We start from the raw sequence: 19,537 nt of genomic DNA on the forward strand, positions 1-19,537 counted from the left end.
GGCCAGGAACATGTCATCAACATGGCAGCGGTCCATAAGTGGGAGTGTGTAAACGGATTAATTAGCGGGCAAATTGGGTTTATTAAGGTGCTGCGAGCTGGTACACAAAAGCTGCTGGGTGAGTCATCTGGTTTCATTTCATCCCAATAGCTCATCGTCACGTTGTTGCAAATTGAATCGCGTTGACTTTATACAGATGCTCCGCACAATTACGGCAAAGTATAGCGAGCTTGTGTTAGGATGACGTTTCTTTTTAAGGGGCTTCTGTTTCAAGTTCAAAATTCCTGCTGTGACAGACGCGATCACAGACAAAGGGTGCGATCAAAAAGCAACAGTGCCGCAGGGTGCAAAAAACAGGAACTTTTAAAAGGTGCAAAGTAGCGTTTATGACATTTAAATAAAAAATATAAACTATAAGGTAATTCACAGGAAACACATTTACAAAACCTCCAGGGGCATTATAGGGGATATTATTTTTTTTCCAGCACTGATGGTGTTTTGTGCTATTCACGACTACATAAATTGAAACAAAAGCATATAATAAATTATGACTTTGAATCGAAAGTTTCCAATTTTCTTTTCATCTTTGTTGTGTGTGAAAGACTGTCTGTCCCTTTCAATTACTGGTGTTGCAATTAGAGTTTTAAACGGCCGATTCTGATACTGATCATCCGTGAGTGAGATTGGCGAGATTAGCTACAAGCTTCTCATTAAATGATTATTTTAACAATCGATTAATTGGTCAATTATTTTTTTTCAATTATTTGGTGAATATGATTTATAAAAAAAACCCAAAACATTCTGTCCAAATTTCCATCCCAGTATTATTAAAAAACAGGACGTTATTTCAAATAGAGCAGAAAATGCACAAAAAATGTAAAACGATTCCGTTGCTTTGGTCTTTAACGTGCAATATTCAGGAAAGTGGGAGGGGATGCCACATTGCACACAGGCTTCTCTCTAGTTGGCTGCAGGCCGATCGATTGGAGCACCTCTACTTTCATCCATAAAATTTAACAACAGTCATAATTTAGATAAATTAAATTACCACAGTCGATACCCTTGGTCACATGATCCACGTAGACGTGCACTGAAATCATGTCCTACTGGACTTGCGACTGCTCGGTCGGCCCTGCGCCTGCCGTAGCTAAATTATCCTGGCACACGCTTTTATTTTGTCAAGTTATCATGACTTAAATGTAAGTTGTCTCCCAGTAAATAAAAGCCAATACAGAAAAATCAAGCCAAACTCGTATCGTAATTTGATCACTTTTGTAGCTATATTAACACCGACAGTGTTAATAGTGTGAGCACCTTAAATGGAAATGAGTGAGCTTGTGCTGCAACTGCACATCAAGGTGGGTACCACGACATGTTACGTTGTAGTCCCGTGTAACCTTCTTTGTGAATACGGGCTGCTACAATTCAGCCGGTTTAAGATTTAAGAGGACTTAGTCATTTAAAATGAAACTCAGTGGGAACTCTTTTTCCCATATTCCCCCTTTTAAATTTCAGCACCTGGCCCTGATCTCTGCATGCCCCTGGTGCTTAGTGTTTCTGCTCGGTGAACATTCATCATTGCTGCGCATTCCTCATCTCCTCTCATTGACAGTCCTTTCACGAGCAGCACTTCATAGAGCCGCGCGATCCCTCTCGTTGAATTCTGCCGCTCTGTGGTCGGTATGATTGCCTTTTGGCAGCCTGTTGTGCATGTTGACGTGCGGGGTTGTGTTGTATGACGGTACCGAGGCGCTGATGGCTTGTGGTTATTAGGAATAGGGAAGTAGTGAAGAGAGATGAGGAGGAATTTAGCTCCATGAATTTCACATTTAGTCTTCACACTGGCTGCCAGTGATTTATGCAGTCATGTTCTTAAACACCGCGCAGTCACTTGGCAGTCTATTATAAATGAGTCAATTTAAACCATGCGCAGTTGAAGGTTCGCATCAAGGTTTCCCAAACTTTTCAAGCCGAAATTGGACATTTAGTCTCAGGAGGCAAATTTATGAAAATATGCACAAACATTTGTGCAAATACAGTCGAACGGTCGTTTGTTGTAACACTTTCCAATAAAATGGCCGCCAAGTAGGAAGTATAATGCAGTATGAGCATTTATAGATGTAAAAAAATGAACATGTAAAACAGCATAAACATGCCAATTACAAATTTGTGTATATGAAAAACAAATAATGTCATGAAACAAACACTTTGGCGTTCCTACTTCATGTCTGAAAACAAAGTTAGCAAATGTTACTCGCCATAGGCAATTGCCAGTGCCGCCGACTAGCAAACTATCATCAATTCACATAGTCTCGGTGATCAGGCGCGTTGCGAAGCAACGGAGGGGAATCCCGTGCTGTACATTTTGTTCATAAGCAATGTCGTGGCGGCAGTTCGCTTTCCACGGTTCGTTGTGACGAAGGCCTTTTCACTATTTTGTGAGAAAAATCTGGTCGTTGTAATGAGATTTATGTTGTCGTAATCAAAATTGGCAAATGGAAAATGAATTACGTGAAATCGGGACTTTGAAATGTGAATGTTATAGCCGCGGAAACGTTGTAAACATGGTATGTTGAAACGAGGTTCGACTGTACTACAATTCATCTCGTAAGTGTAAATTTTCAGCAGACCTCCAGCTTTTTACCTTTTCATATTTTCTACCCATTGGCTGCCTTCCACTCCACCCCACAATGGCGCAAACGGCATCTTCCGCCATCTTCCATGGACAATTTTCAAGCTGGTATCTCAGTGAGTGGCGAATACCTGAATGCTCGCTAACGTAGCAAATCTTGGGTTTTTGTCAGGGTTCACAAAAGGTTGCAAAGATGTTTTCCCACTAAAAACAGCACCTTGAACGAATATGTTTGGAGTTTCCAGACACCACACTTTATAGATTATATACAGTTTCACAATTAATCATATAGGTTAACAAAGTAACGTTGACAGCGCTGGTTTTGCTCATAAAATCCGTTACTTGTGTGCAACTTATATGCCGTTTTAACTGTCATTTAGAACATTGCCCGTACATTAAAAAAAAAAAAAAAAAAACAACAACAACAATAGTTTGTGACCCCTGTAATTTCTGAAAAAGGCGACAACAGCTGGTGGGAGTTATTTGATGCCAGCTATTTGAATTATTACACTACCACTGGCGTATGAAACAATCTCAAATGATGCACTAGATGTGAAGTCAGTGTTTTTTTTTTTTTTTTTGCTGTGATGCATTACCATGTCCTTAACACACCGTATATCACAAAAGATGTCCAACCATTCTTCCATGAAAAATTGTGTGGCCTGAACCAGCTTAATTAATAATTCGCATAAGCATGTAAGCACAATGTATTATGCATTTTACAAAATGAATAAAGGAAATTATCTATGGAAATAGTGTGCTCTTTGTGAAAGATTTCACGGAATACGACAGTAATTATTGGTAAAACAGCACCGATGTAATTGTGCTTTTGAGCGAGTGCATCAACATCAATGAAGAAGTTATAGTTCACGACGATATCGGTTTAACTTGTTTATGATCAGGATGACACCAAAATTATTTGTCTTGTTTCACATTCAAAACCCATTAAATTGTTTCCCTTCCCCATTAATCAAAAACATAATAGCTTGCTCAATGCTCGTTCAGTCAATTTCCGGTTTCTTCATGAAGGCACATTAATTGCTGCTGTACCTCAGGAGCAAATGAAGGAAAGGAAGGTTTCTAGCTATAGAAGTGACTCACCTGACCACCGGGTGGGGTTGTTCGTCCAGCTATCATCCACCAGGTGAAAGGCCAATCAGGGATGATATTTTAGAATTGATGCCTACAAAAAAAATGGGAACACATTGTCATAAAAAGGTCAACTTTAAAAAAAAAATTAAGGCAATCCCACACCTGTTTGCGGCAATGTCTTTTGATCTCAAGATGCCAATTTTGCTCATTCATGAAACAAATACCTCCCTCAACACTCATGAATATGAATGTTATGTTTTTTTTGTTTCTTTTTTGCAGGATGGCAACGATAAGGACAGCCTCTCAGGAATCATCCTTTAATGATGTCACCTCTTACCATCTGCTGTTCAAAAACAAGTTGAGGACGTCCCCAAAAAAACAACACATGACTCTGATTAATATCACATTTATGAAGATTAGCTGTGATTAACGAACACTGACGCAAGATTATCATGTCAAGGTTTCCTGTTTCATATTCAGATTTTGTGCTGTTCCAGCCTCAGAAGGGTGGGGAAAAAAAACCCTCGCCAAAGTGACTAATCATAATAATGTCCCGGGTAGACTTTATTCAATGCATTAAAATTGATAGACCCCCAGGGGGGAATGGGTTACTGCTCATAAAGTAGAACCAGTCTGACAATGATATCGGATAGTGTTCCAGGTGCATTGAAGGCAGCCACATCATAATTCAGACATAAAATAGTCAAGAAAGGCACGGGCAACTGAGCAAGAATATACTCAACACATTATTTAAGTCAGTGGTTCCCAACTGCCAGGCCGCGGACCGGTACCGGTCCATGGGTCATTTGGTACCAGGCCGTACAGAAAGAAAAGAGAACTTACATTACTTCCGTTTTATTTATTTCGGAATCTGAAAGATCTTTTATTTTGAAAAATTACCAGATTCTCTGTTACATCCGTCTACAGTTTGTCACTCTTGACGCAGGTGAAGGCTTCTCGGTCACGTGATAGGTTACTGCTAAACTGAAACCCAGGAGCTAGCAAAATGGACACAACACAAATGTCTTTGGGAAGGGGAAAAGGCCCAGCCAGGAGACAGAAGAGAAGCCTACGACTTTCAAGAAAAAGGCTCCATTTAATAGTATCAGGAGTCCTACTTAAAATACGGATTTATCTCAACGGGAGATTCCCACGCATCAAGCCCACTCTGCATAATAGGCGGCGTTGGTGAGTCGTATTTTTCATGCACTTTGTATTTGCGGTGTATTTTATTTTGAAGGCACGCTAAAACATTACCATAACAGCCAGAGAGTGTTGCAGCCAGACAGGACGTTCCCCGTGTCATGATTCATGTCTATTATTACGTTACAAAAATACCACAGTTTTCATGCAGGTCATACCATATTATCTTGTTGTATTTATCCGTCACACCTTAAAGGCCGGTCCCTGAAAATAAAATATTGTCTGACATTAAACCGGTCCGTGGGGCACAAAAGGTTGGGGACCGGTGATTTAAGTGACATGTGAATCTGGGGGGTGCTCAGAAACTACAATACCGTATGTACACACACATTTTTCTGATGCTCAAATAAGCTTGACTATAGTGCAGCGTTTGTTGCTTTCAAAATGATGAGTGTCACAAAAGTATGTCCAAGCGACATTTTTTGGGTCAATATTTCGATATTTCTTTTCATTGGACAACACTAAAGAGATGACATTTGGCGACAATGTAGTCCAGCTTGTATAACGGTACATTTTCAAGCTTTTCAAAAACACACAGCCATTAATGTCAAAACTGCCGGCAACAAAAGTGAACAAACAACTTCGTGAAACTGTCCAAAGCTGAAACACTTTCGCTTGCGAGAACACCTCAGATTGAAGCGGAGTGCCATTTCTTCTGTTTTGCCCCCATGAAAAGACCCATAAATTATTTACATAAATGTGAGCAGTGGACGCACTTTTGTGGGGAAATTGTAAATGGTGGAAGTCAGGCACTATGAAACATCAGGAACTGCATTGAATGAATGACAATATTTTGAATATATTTACAAGACCGGTACTTGTTATGCGCACTTGTGAATAGACAGCCAGTTTGCAACTCTGTTGTCTCCTTATTTTCAACTTTCCACCCTCTTATTCTTTTTGTTAGGCGCTAAACCATTAGCACTAATAGAGTGTTTTAACTGTGACCAGTTATTTAGCGCAGAACATCGGCGCTGTTAGACCGTCGCCGTTTGTCTATGCTCATAAAATCAGGGGCTTCAAAGAATATGTCCCAGAAATGCTATGATGGAGCGGTAAAATAAAGTAAGTGAATATAGAGAAAGGAAAAATGGGACAGGGTATTTGAATGTTGATTCTCTATGTGTGCTACTCGGATGAACGAAGTGACTTCATGCAAGCCCTCGTACTGGTTAATGGGGACTTCAGTCATCTTCCTGGCTTATCGACAAACAACTTCACTCCTCACTTCAATAACATTCTGGACTGCCTGTATGCCAAAGGACAATTTGAGGGGAGCACTTCTTTTATATTTTAAATGAATAAAAAAAAAAACGTTATGGAGTCAATTCTTTAAAAGCTCAATGAGCTGAAGTAATCGTTGCATGATTGTCATTTGGATTTTTTTTTTAAACTGAACACGCATTTTGTATTTATATTTGTGAAAAGTTACTCATTGTACATTCAGTGATATTTGTTTTAATCATTTATTGATCTCTGTGCAATCCAAGGTTTCTTTTTACTGCCTATGGAAAAAGATGATTCAATGTGCGCAAGCACGCATGTCCACATGTACAAAAGGAATGTAATCAGGCCGGGAATGAGTCCACAATTGGCCAGTGACTACAATGACAGTCACACGGCTGGGCCAAATGTATGAAATAATGTGTGAAGAATAAATGTTGAAATAAAGTTCAAATGGCATGTGTGTGCGCGTGTGTGCGTGTGTGTGCGTGTGTGTGTGTGTGTGTGTGTGTGTGTGTGCGCCAGCTGCTGTTTCATGGCAGATTAAAGCCTCCTGTGGTCAATTTGCTCTCCCTAATGTCAGGTCCCCTCCAACAACTGGAATGACTGGTAGCCTAGCAACCGTGGCCACAGCTAAGGGAAGCGCAACCATGCATACAAAATCCACACTGCTTAGGTGTTTATATGCATTTTTATTCCAAATGTAAATCTACCACGGCCACGCTGAATTCATCTAAATGTGCGTGAGCACGAGACAGACAGAGAGAGACAGAGAGAGAGAGTCTATCTGTATGTTTAGTCAGGAAAAAAAAAATGTCACATGCATTCTATTCCCATTTTCCCTTAAGTTCTTTTTTTAACGACACCATCTTGCATACTAAGAAACAACGAATCCCACAACAGCTTTTGTCTCCAGCTTCACTATCTTTAGTTAACTTTTTCTTGAATAAAATGTTTAAGCTGTCCTTTAGGTCATTATTTTTCATTTCTTATATCTGGAAATGTACTTTATTAAACTGGACACTTAGCAATGCCCACCATGGAGCCGATGTCACACCCAGCTGTTGCTGACTGACAAGCTCGAGACACCGGAGTGCTTCACCCCACCTTGGTCCTATCTACTGCACTGACGAGGAGCTACTATGCGTGTCAAATTTGAACAAATCAATGCGTGAAAAAAATCTGTGGCCAGGACCTGGAGTACGTTGCAAAATCAGTGAAGAATGAAACAAGTTTACTCCTTTTTTGAACATGCTATTAATATATACTGTAGATATTCGAAGCTGTGCTGCATTTTTACATCTAGCTAGCTTAACCAATTGTTATCAAAAGATCAGCAAGAGCGTGTGCCTGTGATTGTGCTTACACTTTGGTGAAGCAAAAAAAAAAAACAAAAAAACAAAAAACAAAAACCACTCGATTGAGAGAGCCATGAGCCAGCATGAGCAGCAGCAGTAGCAGCAGATTACATTAGCAAGGCATGAGGCAGCCAGAAGGTCAGTGAATCACATAGCCATTCAATACAAGTCAGATGACACTAGCTGAGGCGTCTGAGCTGACTGCTGAAGAGCTCTCGTGGCACTTACAGTGGACGCCGCTCGCTCGCTCCCTCCCTCGGCCACGTATTCAAACCTCAGCATGCTCTGCGTGTCGACGTGCATGCGAAGCGGCACGCGGTGTGAAAATGTTTTGCTGAGCTGGGAAGTTCCTCACGCTACCCAGACAAAGTTGCAGTTGAGAATTTGCATTTAGGGCAGTTGTGACCGTGTTCCATCAGCTCCAGCAAATGGCACTGTTGGGGGGGGGGGGGATTTATTCTGTTGAAATTCTTTCAATTGTTTTATATTGGTAGGTTGCAGTTTCCCGTTTTTGTCTAAGTCAGTCAGTTTTTGACAAGATTTGTGATTAAAACCATATATCGTGATCATGGATAAAGGGCAGAAGAAAGCCGTTGTAGTGGATGTAGCGGTCCCAAGTGATGGAAACATCAGAAAGAAGGAACACGAGAAACCCGAGAAATACCAAGGGCTCAGAGAGGAGCTGGAGAGAGCCTGGAAGGTAAAGGTGACAGTCGTGCCTGTGGTGGTCGGAGCACTCGGGGCAGTGACCCCCCAACTAGATGAGTGGTTGCAACAGATCCCGGGAACAACATCGGACATCTCAGTCCAGAAAAGCGCAGTGCTGGGAACAGCCAGGATACTGCGCAGAACCCTCAACTCAACTCAACTGTATTTATGGAGCACTTTCAAACAGTCATCGCTGCACACAAAAACCCTCAAGCTTCCTGGCCTCTGGTAGAGGACCTGAGCTGAATGAGGGACGGACACCACCCGAGGGGTGAGACGAGGATTTTTTTCACATACCGGTATATGTGTATATATGTATATATAAATAAATTTGTAAATCTGTGTATGTGTGTGTGTATGTATATGGACATTATAAATATGTACATGAGTGTAGAATTCTGTAACTGAATTTGTCACGTCGTAACCAGTAATAAGAAGCTGATTTGGAACAAAAGTTGAGCGCGTTGTTGCGCATATTTAGTCAATAACATGTACACACAATTGTCTGTCCACACGTATACTGTATTTGATCACTTATTTTTTGACATTTTAGGGGAAGCTAAGCTCCCTTTGCAGTTTGAGAGCAATCACTGGTTGAAAGGGTTTTTTGTGTCGTAATAATTTAAAGTCCAGATTAAAAAAATTACACTAATGTCAGACTGTTCGTAAAATAACCTAACCAGGTCACAGCAACTTGTTTATCCATCTCCATAATAACCATATTACTTTTTACAGATGATACACACACCGGGTCCGGTTGAGTGGTAACTAGGATTCTTTTTTAAATTTTTTTTTTTCAAAAGGGTCGAAAAGGTCAACAGTGAGGCATTCAGGCCAAGGTGTCTGAACTCAGGTCAACTTGCCACTTTTCAGAGGCCTGTTATTCCAAAATGTAACACTGGATCCGGCTGGATAGCCTGTCTGGTGTAATGTCGCCCAAACATGGTCTGGTTGAGGGATAACTAAGATTCTTTTTTAAAAGACGTTTTTAAAATGGGCGAAAAGATCAACATGCTTAGGTCAACTTGGCAGAAATCAGGTCAGCATGCCAGTTTTCAGAGGCCTTTTATTTCAACATGCAACAACAGATCTGTATCAGGCTCGTCCGGTTGGATCTCTGGGGTGCTGTAGTGTCCTCTAGACTTGGTCTGGTTGAGGGATAACTAGGATTCTTTCTTTAAGGATGTTCTAAAAATGGGTGAAAAGATCAATATGTTAGAATGCAGGTCAACTTGTCAGAATTCAGGTCAACATGTCACTTTTCAGAGGCCTTTTATTTTAAAATGCAACAATGGATACGGATGGAGGTGGCCTGGCTGGATAGCCAGGATGCTGTAGTGTTGTACAGACCTGGTCCGGTTGAGGGATAACTAGGATTCATTCTTTTAGGATGTTCCAAAAATGGGCGAAAAGATCAACATGTTAGAATGCAGGTCATGACAGAACGCAGGTCATCTTGTCACTTTTCAAAGGCCGACATCAGATCAGAATGAGGGTGGTCTGGTTGGATACCTGGGGTGCTCTCGTGCCCTACAGGCCTGGTTTTATTGAGGGATAACTAAAATTCATTTTTAATAATCTTTTGAAATAAGGAGAGGAGGTCAAAATGTCATATTTGAGAAGCATTTTAATTTGTAGTGGAACATTAGGTCTGAATGCCAGATCTAATGTTCAACGTAAAATCCGCTGTGACATGTGCCGCATTAATCTCGCGAGAAAAAATTTAATCACGTTAAAATTCATTTAAATTAATGCCGATAATAACGCGCTCAGATTTGCCAGCAATGGCAGCGCGAGACACCAAAAACGGATACTTAAAGACTTTATGAATGAAAAGTTTACTTTTAAAAAGTTGCCAGATGGTTCCACTGACAAGACCAAAATTACCTGTATGTTTTGCAGTCGTAATAGTATCCGTTTTCGGTGTCTCGAGCTGCCGTGGCTGGCCAAATGTCTCGCGCGCGTGCGTGGATGTGCAGCGCGCTTGTTGTTTTGTTTCTGGTTTATTTATAGAGCAACGTAACATCCGCTGTGACGTCTGCCGCGTTAATCCCGCGAGAAAAAATTTAATCCCGTTAAAATTCATTTCAATTAATGCCAATAAAACGCGCTAAACTGACAGCTCTAATATATATATATTTTTTTACTGCGAGAAACCAATACTGTCAGATCTTATCATCTATCTTCGAGTGCAATGCTGCAAAAGCTACAATTTGTCTGTCAAGGGGAGCCGTCAGCTTTGGAAGTCAAACGTTGGTGCCAAGTGTAACACAAACAAACCTGTTGTGTTTTTCCTTCATGAGAAAGAAAAAAAAACGAAACCAAAAAACAGCACAATACCATAGCCTCAGCCAATGCGGTAAATGCATAAAAGCGTCTCTTACGTTGACATTTTGTTCCACGAGCCTGCCACCTTCCATTGGTCCAGATGAGTTGGAAAAATCCGCTGTAGCCAACAGTGCAGCCCACTTGCACTTGCTGCCCGTTGAGGTATGTGGCCTCCAAATTGGTTGTGTCAAAATTGGAATCGTACAGGTGACCGTTCATAAAATCTTCAAGTGTGCACTCTGCAAGTCAAAAGTACAAGAATCCATTTCTCAGTCGCCAGGTGCTTCCAACGACGCGACAAAGATCCGACCAAAGCCACTGTGACCGATACATTTGTACGCCGCTTTCGTCTTACCTTGACATTTCACCAAGGTCAAAGTATGCATCCACAATTAGAGGACACAGCTTTGCGCTATCGTCTTCATTTTGTCCTCTTCTCTCACAACCGCCACTCGCAACTAAAAATGGAGCCCGCACGACATCGGTATACGTAGAACGTTTCAGCTGCGGATTACACTGTTTAAAAAAAAGTGTGTGTGAGGGGGCGGTGGGTGTATTGCACAATATATTTGCGCAAGTCTCCCGTTGTGTCCCGTCTCACAGTAGGGGAGGAATGTGGAGCCACACACTCATACACAAACACACGGTGCACACACAGGCTGGTCCCTGAGCACCTTGAACGCCACATTTTAAGCGTACACCTCAAACGGCCGAGCATGATTGCAAACGTCACGAATGTCTGAACATATGAAATGACGCGACGTCAATGGAGGAGCTCCGTCACACCGCCATTGACTTTGCGCGAGCGAAGTAATTGGCCATACACGCTGGCGATTTGTGCCATTTTGCAATGGGAAGGTTTTTTTTTTTTGGTTTGTTTATTTTTCTTTGTTTTGCTTTCTCGGTAATCATTCGCAGAGATCAATAGCGCAAACAAAATAGGCACCGCTATTCTCATCAAAGTTCAGCATTCAATCGGTTGCTCATTAACAGAATGAAAGAAGTTAGTTTGCCCATGTGGGCAAATGGATGATGACTGCGCCATTTATTTTTATTATAAAAAAAAAAAAAAAAAAAAAAGAAGTACAAAGTTAGCAATGTTGGACGAGGCGCACCTCAGATTTGACTCTTGAAAGGCCACCAAGGTACTTGAGCAATGCAATGACGAAGGGTCTGTCTCAACAGGACATTTTTGGTACATCCTGTTTTGACTGGATGTGTCACTGAATAAACCAATCGAGCTAAGTGAACTTTTCCAGATGACATTTTCATTCCAAATCACCCCTTGTCTTTTTTTTTCCCCTCTTGCATATCATCATTGTCGTTGTCAGCTGCACTACGGTCATGTATTTTGTAATATTTATGAACGTCAGGTTAAGTTGAGCAACTGGTGCAAATTTTTTCCTGAAACTTCACGTCATAGCTATATATTACAACATATGGGAAAATCCATATTGCGCAAACTTTTACAACTTAAAAACAAATGTCCGACAACAAAAAAAAAGCAAAGCTATTTTTTTCCCCAAATCAGCGTCAAAATGCAATTAAGGACACATGCAGACATCTTAGATTAAAATTTGCTGTTGACCAGAGTGACCAAGGTGTCCTGTCAACATGGAGCGATGAAGCTACGTGACCCCCCCACCCCCCCAAAAGTTTAAAAATGACGTTTACTGTAGAAACCGATACTGCGATTGACCCTCAAACATTTATGGTCATTACTTTCGTAACGCACTGAAGCCACATACTTGTGTGCTGTAATGGTTGAAATCAGACAACGGGATCTCAGGAGTGTCAAAGAGGCAAAGAGAAGTTTGACATTCAGCCTTCAGTACACTGAAAGGGGTGCGTTGGAGCGCCCGCATTGATTCGTTGACTGACACGAACAAGCAATGACAACTCACAAATACGGTACAATGAATCATTTCAACAGCGATAAGATGACAAGGAAAACACCTGAAAAAAAATCTTTTTTTTTACCCACCGTGCATGACATGGAAATTTGAGCGCAACCAACAAAAAGGCATGATGCGCTGAAGTCTGAATCTTGGTTTATGTTTGACACACCAGCGAGGTCCGCAAGTATCCACGCTGCGAAATTACAACCATTTCGGCAAACATTCCGCAGGGCGTCTGCACCGCACACCCGCGAAAACTACGCAGGACGGTCTACATGGAAAAACATGGCACAGGAGCAAAAGATGTTAGACAAAAGTGATTTGTAGTTATTTCGACTCATGCTTTCTACTTCCATTCTTTATTGTTTTCTATCGATTCTTTGCTTTCATTTAGTTTGTTAAATGTATGTTGACTGTTCACCTCAAACTGCTGTTGTCCCTCATCATCTACGAAAGCTAAAAGTGAAAGTACAATGGCACGTGACTAGATAGTAAAAGCGAGTAAAATGGAACACACTTGCCCGTAAAATTGGAATCATTTCGTTTCAACCTATTGGATTCCATTGGTGTATTTTTCCTGATGTAGCTACCTAAGTGGCACCAAATGAAGACACCACTGCAAATCAGGTTATATAAAAGCAACATTTTCCCTCAGTACAAAGCACATCCTGTTTTAGCATGAAAGGAAAAAGAACCCTCGGCGTACTGGAGGTTTGGTGCGCTTTCTAAAAATCAATTACCACTACGCCTGCTAAAGTGCCATGTGGCGAACGAAGCAAAAATTCAGAGTGTCTGTTATGTCTTTCACAGATCACATTGACTTAGATATGCTCTCTCTACTTTTAATGGGCAGCACTTACAGTAGATGAGTAGTTTGGCACTCTTAGCCCATTATACTGTTAGTGGACACACAGTGCACACCACGTGGGTCAAAGATTTTAGTGTGCTCCATCGGTGAAGTGCACTACTCGGTTGAATTCTAATTAACCTGCCGGGGAAGGAGTGGACAAGTTGGGACTCTTCCAATGGAGCGCAATAAGCGCTAATGGCAACATTTGTCATTAGTAGGAATCATGCCACATCGTGGTCATTCATACTAGCCTCATAAATATTGATTGAATGGTCGAACATGCAGTACGAAAAAAAAAAAATAAGGAAATGAAAAATCGACAATATAAAAGATCCTATACTGAAACATCAGTTCGGGGTTGAATGACTCGCGGCTCGTCGGCCCAAAAATTCAGCTCTTCTCTTTCACGCTGTTTCTATTTCACATGTGATTTTATTTTATTCAAGGATAGACCTTCAAATGTCAAGAAACCTCTCATTTGTAGTAAAATATTTCCCAGACTTTTGGAGCATACACCAGCTATGTGCTGTACCGCAACAAGTATTACTCTACCAAGTGTGGTGGTGTTGGCACATGTTGTGATATGAATAATGTCCTCGTTATCATGCAGTTGCTGTGCATGCATTATCGGGCATCACATCATGGCTCCGAAGACAGAGCTTCATTTTGTGCCGCTGCCCTCCTTTGGAGCCGTCAGTCCCCGTGCGAGCAACGATTGGAGTAGACAAAGCTAGCAAGGCTAACTGTTGTTCTCATCCACAACTAGCCTATTTTTGGACCCTCTGTCCAGGGTGATAATAGCTTGGTATGTAGTATTTGTTGAGTGCAATTGAAATAAAAGAGTATTGTCTCATAAAGTAAACTGCAATTCCCAAACGACCTTTCTTCTTCTGTATGGCCGAACAGTAATACTGAAAATAAAAACATGCAAAAGAAACCCTGAAAGTTCACGAATGAAATTTGACAAAGACTAAAACGAAGGGCATTTTTTTTTGCTGTTAGTTTTAGTTCCTTTTATAAACGTCAAATGTATTTTCAGGTAGATTTTGTTTTGTTAAAAGCAGCCTTCATGAACAACAATATTTTTTCTATTTTAGTTTGAGTTATTTCGCAGATGACTATTTTGCCAAAAAAAAAAAAAAAATGGACAAAAAATAATCACAGAATAGTCGACTCGTCACCTTATCGGTTCAACCACAACTGCCAGTCCAAAAACGAGTAGGAAAAAAATCTAAACTTATTTTGATCCTTTCTTCCATGACCTAACATAAATTATCCATAAATAAGTATGATCTGAAATCCATAAAAATGAATAATTCCACATAAAGTAACATACCCAAAAATATGATTTAGCTTTGCACATCAAATTAAAATTGGAATCCGACGCTTATGAGGGTGCAACGTTAAGCCAAGAAATCCCCATCTGATTTCTATCCACACTGTTGCAATGAATCTCTTCGAAAAGCACAGGTAGAGATCACGCTACAGCACATGGACGGCCTCACGGTTACTCACTACCTATATCTGGTGCGTGAATAGATGCCGTGACAGGCAGGCCGAGATCTATTTTTCAGGAGAAGATTGAACTATTTATGAGATGACAGGCTGCTCACACGAGACTGCTCACATCTGTGTGTGCCGAATCTTTCGCAGCAAGTTCTTCTATATGATCTCATACTATGAGGTGAAAGGGCTGCATTATTTAAAAGCGGCGGCTGTCTCGAAGTGGAGGGAACGTGACAACGGGAATCAATGCAAAATTCAAACCCAAAAGATGCACATGCACAATTGCATTTGGTTTGTCAGATTCTACAACTAAACTTTTCTCATTACTCGCGTGGTTACTCCAGGTACTCACATGTCAAAAAAAAGATAAACACGCATGTTATACACAATTCAAAGCAGTAAATGAACCTAAATGTGAATGTGACCGTAAATGGTTGTTTGTTTTCTCCTAAAAGTCAGCTGGGATAGGTTCCAGCTCACCTGGAACCCTAATGAGGACAAACACTAAAGAAGATGGATGGATGGTATGCTTCCACCTTAATGGGAAAAAGTTGGGGAAGGACCTTCTCTGTTCCCAAATGCACAAAGCGAGGCCAAAAAAAAAAAGGCATGCTTGGATAAGTTTGGTGTCGAAGAACTTGAGAGTCCTGATGTCAAGCTGGTCAAACACTGACAGCAACAACGTTTTTCTGCGTAAATAAACTAAAAGTTCTTCGAGACACACTCCAAAAAACTGTGGAAAACCCCGCAGGAGAGTGAAAGCTGCTCTGTCAATTTTCTGGTTTTGTCCATTTTAAAGTGGATTAAAAAAAAAAAAGTTTACACCTGTAAAATATTTTCCTGTCTAAGGTATCTGTAGAATATACAAATTTATCTTGAACTTTCCGATGATATTCAAATTCATTGAACCGCACCTGTATATGTGAGTTTGTGTTTGAACAGTGTGGGGGGAGTAGACAGTGCTAATCACTCCAAAGAGTCCACGTGTCACACAATAGGCTCCTCCGAAGCACTGCAACCTAACTTGTTCATCAGAGTCTCTGAGAACTTCCAAACAAGCGGCAATTTGGAACTGACACAATTCCGCCAACAGACACGTCCAAGGGGCGGCCTTTGTGCGATAGTTAAGTTTGCGAGTGTGAGTCAGTGCGTCTGCTGATAGCAGCATGTGGCAGACGTTGCCATTGAGTGTGAGTGAGTCTGTGCGTGTGCATGTGTGTGTGTGTGTTTGGCGTGGCGCAGCGTTGCTGGAAAATGGAGCAAGGACGCTAGAAGCTGTTGGAAGGAGATGATTGGCTTCAGAACACGGTGGCCCCGTGGTGACAGATGGTTGGGTGGCGGACTTGCCGAGCTGAAATCATCCACACACACACACACACACGTACAATATTTGGCTTTGTCGTTGCTCGCGTGCACACAACAACACGTGCACACTCTGGAAGACCTGAAAAATGTCCACACTCGCTCGGACAACATCTTTGGCCAAGACTGGCTTTGTTGTTTTAATGACCTCTTTCACAGCAGTCATCTGAACACAGTTAAACAGTAAATAGTAGTACCAGATTAAAATTTGCTCTGCGGTAGTGCATGGGCCATAGAATTGTATGATTGTTAAGTGGAATTGAAAGCTAATAATTCATGTCGTCAAAGAAATTGAAACTAAATAGAGTGAGCAGTGGAGAATATGAACTGCAGCCTCCATCAGTTGAAATGGTCTTATCATGTCATCTCACACACACACAGACACACACAAAGGGGGCGGGTCCTACCTGTCGATGATGACGGGGTCAGAGGGCGTCTCGTTCCGATTGCCGCAACTTTTCTTGTCGCAGCAGCGGCTGAGGAGGGAAGGCACGCGGGGGTTAACGGGGGCTCTGCTTGTGCAAGTTGTAGCAAGCGGCCATTGCACAAACTAACTGGTGAGATCCAACCTGCTCTTCCTCATACACTTTCTTGACTTTGCTGGCCGCTTACAACAAGCTGATTTCAGGAAGATAAGAAATAGGGCACTGCTGATTCACTCTCAACTCGTTTGCTCTCTCAAGAAGCCAATATGAGTGTCAACGGTGGGACATTCCCGCGATGACAACTCTTGCCGGTAACATTATTTATTCTGCTCAATATGGCAAAGGCCCTAAAAACAAGAATTCGGAATTCAGAGCGCAAATTAAACTTGCGAGTGACGGTACCACTAGTTTCGTGAAACAAGACCAGCGATGAGAAATTGAACGACATGCAAGCTATTGTACACGTCCTACAGTCAGCATGATTCTGCACGATACGACATTGGACGAAAATGAAGTCGGTCATTTCAGCCTTGGAGGAGGTATGTCCTGCACTGAGAAACAATCTATTTACACATCATCATTAAAGCACTGCTAAAACAGTACGGGGTCAATCAATCACTATCACAACATGCACATTCAAAGGCGAACAAAGAAATAGCATGCAACCACGACACACTCGAAGCAGTGCCAGTGTTTGGCAGTGACTGTAGGGGGGCTTGCTGCGCATCTCCCTGAGCAAACAGCAGGGGGGCTGGAGGGGGCTCTGCTGCTTCCACCAGCCCACAACAGCACCTCTCACTGTCACCGTCACCATTATCACAGCCATCAGCGTCCAAGCGACAAATAGCACCAGTGCGCTTGACACGGAGGCGCGCGCCAAAAGCAAACATGTGCAAGCCGAGGCGGCGAAAGGGAGGGAAAATGTCATCGCGAGCAGAGAGAATACATTTCTGTTGGGGAACAATACAAGCAGGATTGATGAAGGCCCTGGATTACATCTCACTTTGGCCACTTAAGGTCCAAGCAGTGACTTTGCACTAACAGAGCCCCCTATAAAGAAGATTTATGTTCTACTTAAATGCTTTGCCAAATGAGTTTTGCAGTAAATATACTTTATGCCTTTGTTGTGCTGACTGGATTTTCTTTTCTAAAGGCTTCCATCTTCTACGGCAGTGAGAGTTGTGCCCACTTTGGGATCACTGTATCAAACATCGGACAGGGTTTTCTATTCCAGCAGTCATCTGTCTTTTTTTTTTCGGGGGTGGGGGGGGGGGGCGGTTTCAACATATTACAATATTTTGAAGGACAGTCATAGAAACAAACACCACCAAGATATATACGGGTAGTATATGTTATTTCCGACAGTCCTTACCTGACATGGTGAATTCCTTCCACTTTGCCAGATTATTCGAAGAGAATTAAATTCCACTCAGGAGGCCCTTTGTGCCAGTGGAAGTGAGCAGGTGACACAAATGGGCCTAATAAGCTGTGGATCCCGTTCAGGAAGTTGTCAGAGTGCTCCCCTGGGAAGTTTCCACGTTCCAATGCGACATTTCCAGCGTTCTCAACTGACACTGTTCTTGCTTAGGGGCAACAATCTGTTGTCTGTTGCCCATGCCGCGACGCATTTCATGCCACCATTAGTGGGAATGAGCATTAACACTAGCCTGGACCAAAATGTGAAAACTACAAATTGACTGTTTTTAAACAACACTGCCTATGGCTTGTTGAAAGAATGGAATATTTACCTCTATTATTTTAAGCAAAATGTGTGCAGGACCGTTTTCTCATTGAGTCAAAGTATAGAGGAGTATCTTCATATATTATAATTTTCATAGAAAGATCCAATGCCCAACTACACAAAAGAATCACATTTTTTACCTCAAGATGGCGCCCAAGTAGGCAGCCGTTGGCAAGTGCCCTTCAAGTGCCTTGCTTTTTTGTTGTTTTTGTGTTTTGTTTTGTAACATGGTGTTGTTGTTATGTCGTGTGGACCTGATGTGGATTGTTTTCAGCATTTTTTGGCCACGCCATTTGTCAAAGCAGGAGAATTTGCACCTTCTCGGCAGCACGCGTGTACCAGCATCGATTTTGATTGGGAGGAATGTCGGAGCCATTTGACTGTCGGTGCTGGACAGTCCCAGGGCCCTCTTGTATAAAAATTCCCGGTCAAAAATGGCAAACTGTTAAACGGCAAACCGACATTAAATGCAAGAACTCATTTTGTGCACGTTTTCCCAAAAATCAACTGAAAATTGTAATCTTATACGACCCTCTGTTTTCTTGCATATCATTCAAATCTCCAAATGAAGAGCAAGCTCACTCACCTGAGCGGACTGTGCCAGTACTGTATAGAGCAGCGATGTGTGCTCCTCTGTAACATGCTTCCGAAATTATGCCACGCGTTTGAAACACTATTAAGCGTTGGGCATATCTATGTTATTGGAGGACACTAATTTACTACACTGTGGGGAGGGGAAAATAAATCACAGTCGTTGCCGTACTTTTGTTGTGGTGGCCACGGTATGCTCTTCTTCACAATTTCAGCCTCGGCGTTGGAGGCACTGGAGAGTGAGCTCTGCCATCGTATGGTTAACACCGGTATTACACATTTCAATGATCAGCAATTAGCAACAATATATATTTTTTTAATTTCAGAAATTAATCGGGAGTGGGCTGCCAGTTTTCCATCAATGTTTTGAAGAAACGACAAGATGAAGACTCTCTGCAATTTCTCCAAATGCAATGCAAAGCATTCTTACTTCACGCTGTTCATGTCCCTCCCAGTTGATGTCTTTGTAGAACACTGACAGTAAAACTGATCCATATAACTAAAAAGAATGAGAGATTGTACAAATAAGTATATATAAAAAAAATACCAGTACCACAATGGTTCAACCAAACAATAACATTTCTTTTAATCAAAGTCTGCGACTAATGCAAAACCTAAG

At 41.7% G+C, this 19,537-nt stretch overlaps 2 long non-coding RNA genes across 2 annotated transcripts in view; both read right to left on the bottom strand.

The window, feature by feature from the left end:
- LOC109532010 (uncharacterized) overlaps positions 1-19,184 on the bottom strand; it is a 44,657-nt gene extending 25,473 nt beyond the window's left edge. The window contains exons 1-2 of the long non-coding RNA XR_002171292.1: positions 18,914-19,184; positions 3,734-3,815 (exon numbers count right to left, since the gene is read on the bottom strand). This is a non-coding gene — a long non-coding RNA (uncharacterized LOC109532010). The remainder of the gene's footprint in view (positions 1-3,733; positions 3,816-18,913) is intronic.
- Positions 9,266-11,184, bottom strand: LOC109532008 (uncharacterized). Its single transcript, XR_002171290.1, has 3 exons — positions 10,901-11,184; positions 10,602-10,784; positions 9,266-9,405 (listed from the first exon to the last, which is right to left on the bottom strand). It is a non-coding gene; the product is annotated as an uncharacterized LOC109532008 (long non-coding RNA).
- Positions 19,185-19,537: the final 353 nt, after the last annotated feature.

Source organism: Hippocampus comes, unplaced genomic scaffold (genome assembly GCF_001891065.2).
Source record: "Hippocampus comes isolate QL1 unplaced genomic scaffold, H_comes_QL1_v1.1 scaffold22, whole genome shotgun sequence".
Classification (NCBI taxonomy): domain Eukaryota; kingdom Metazoa; phylum Chordata; class Actinopteri; order Syngnathiformes; family Syngnathidae; genus Hippocampus; species Hippocampus comes.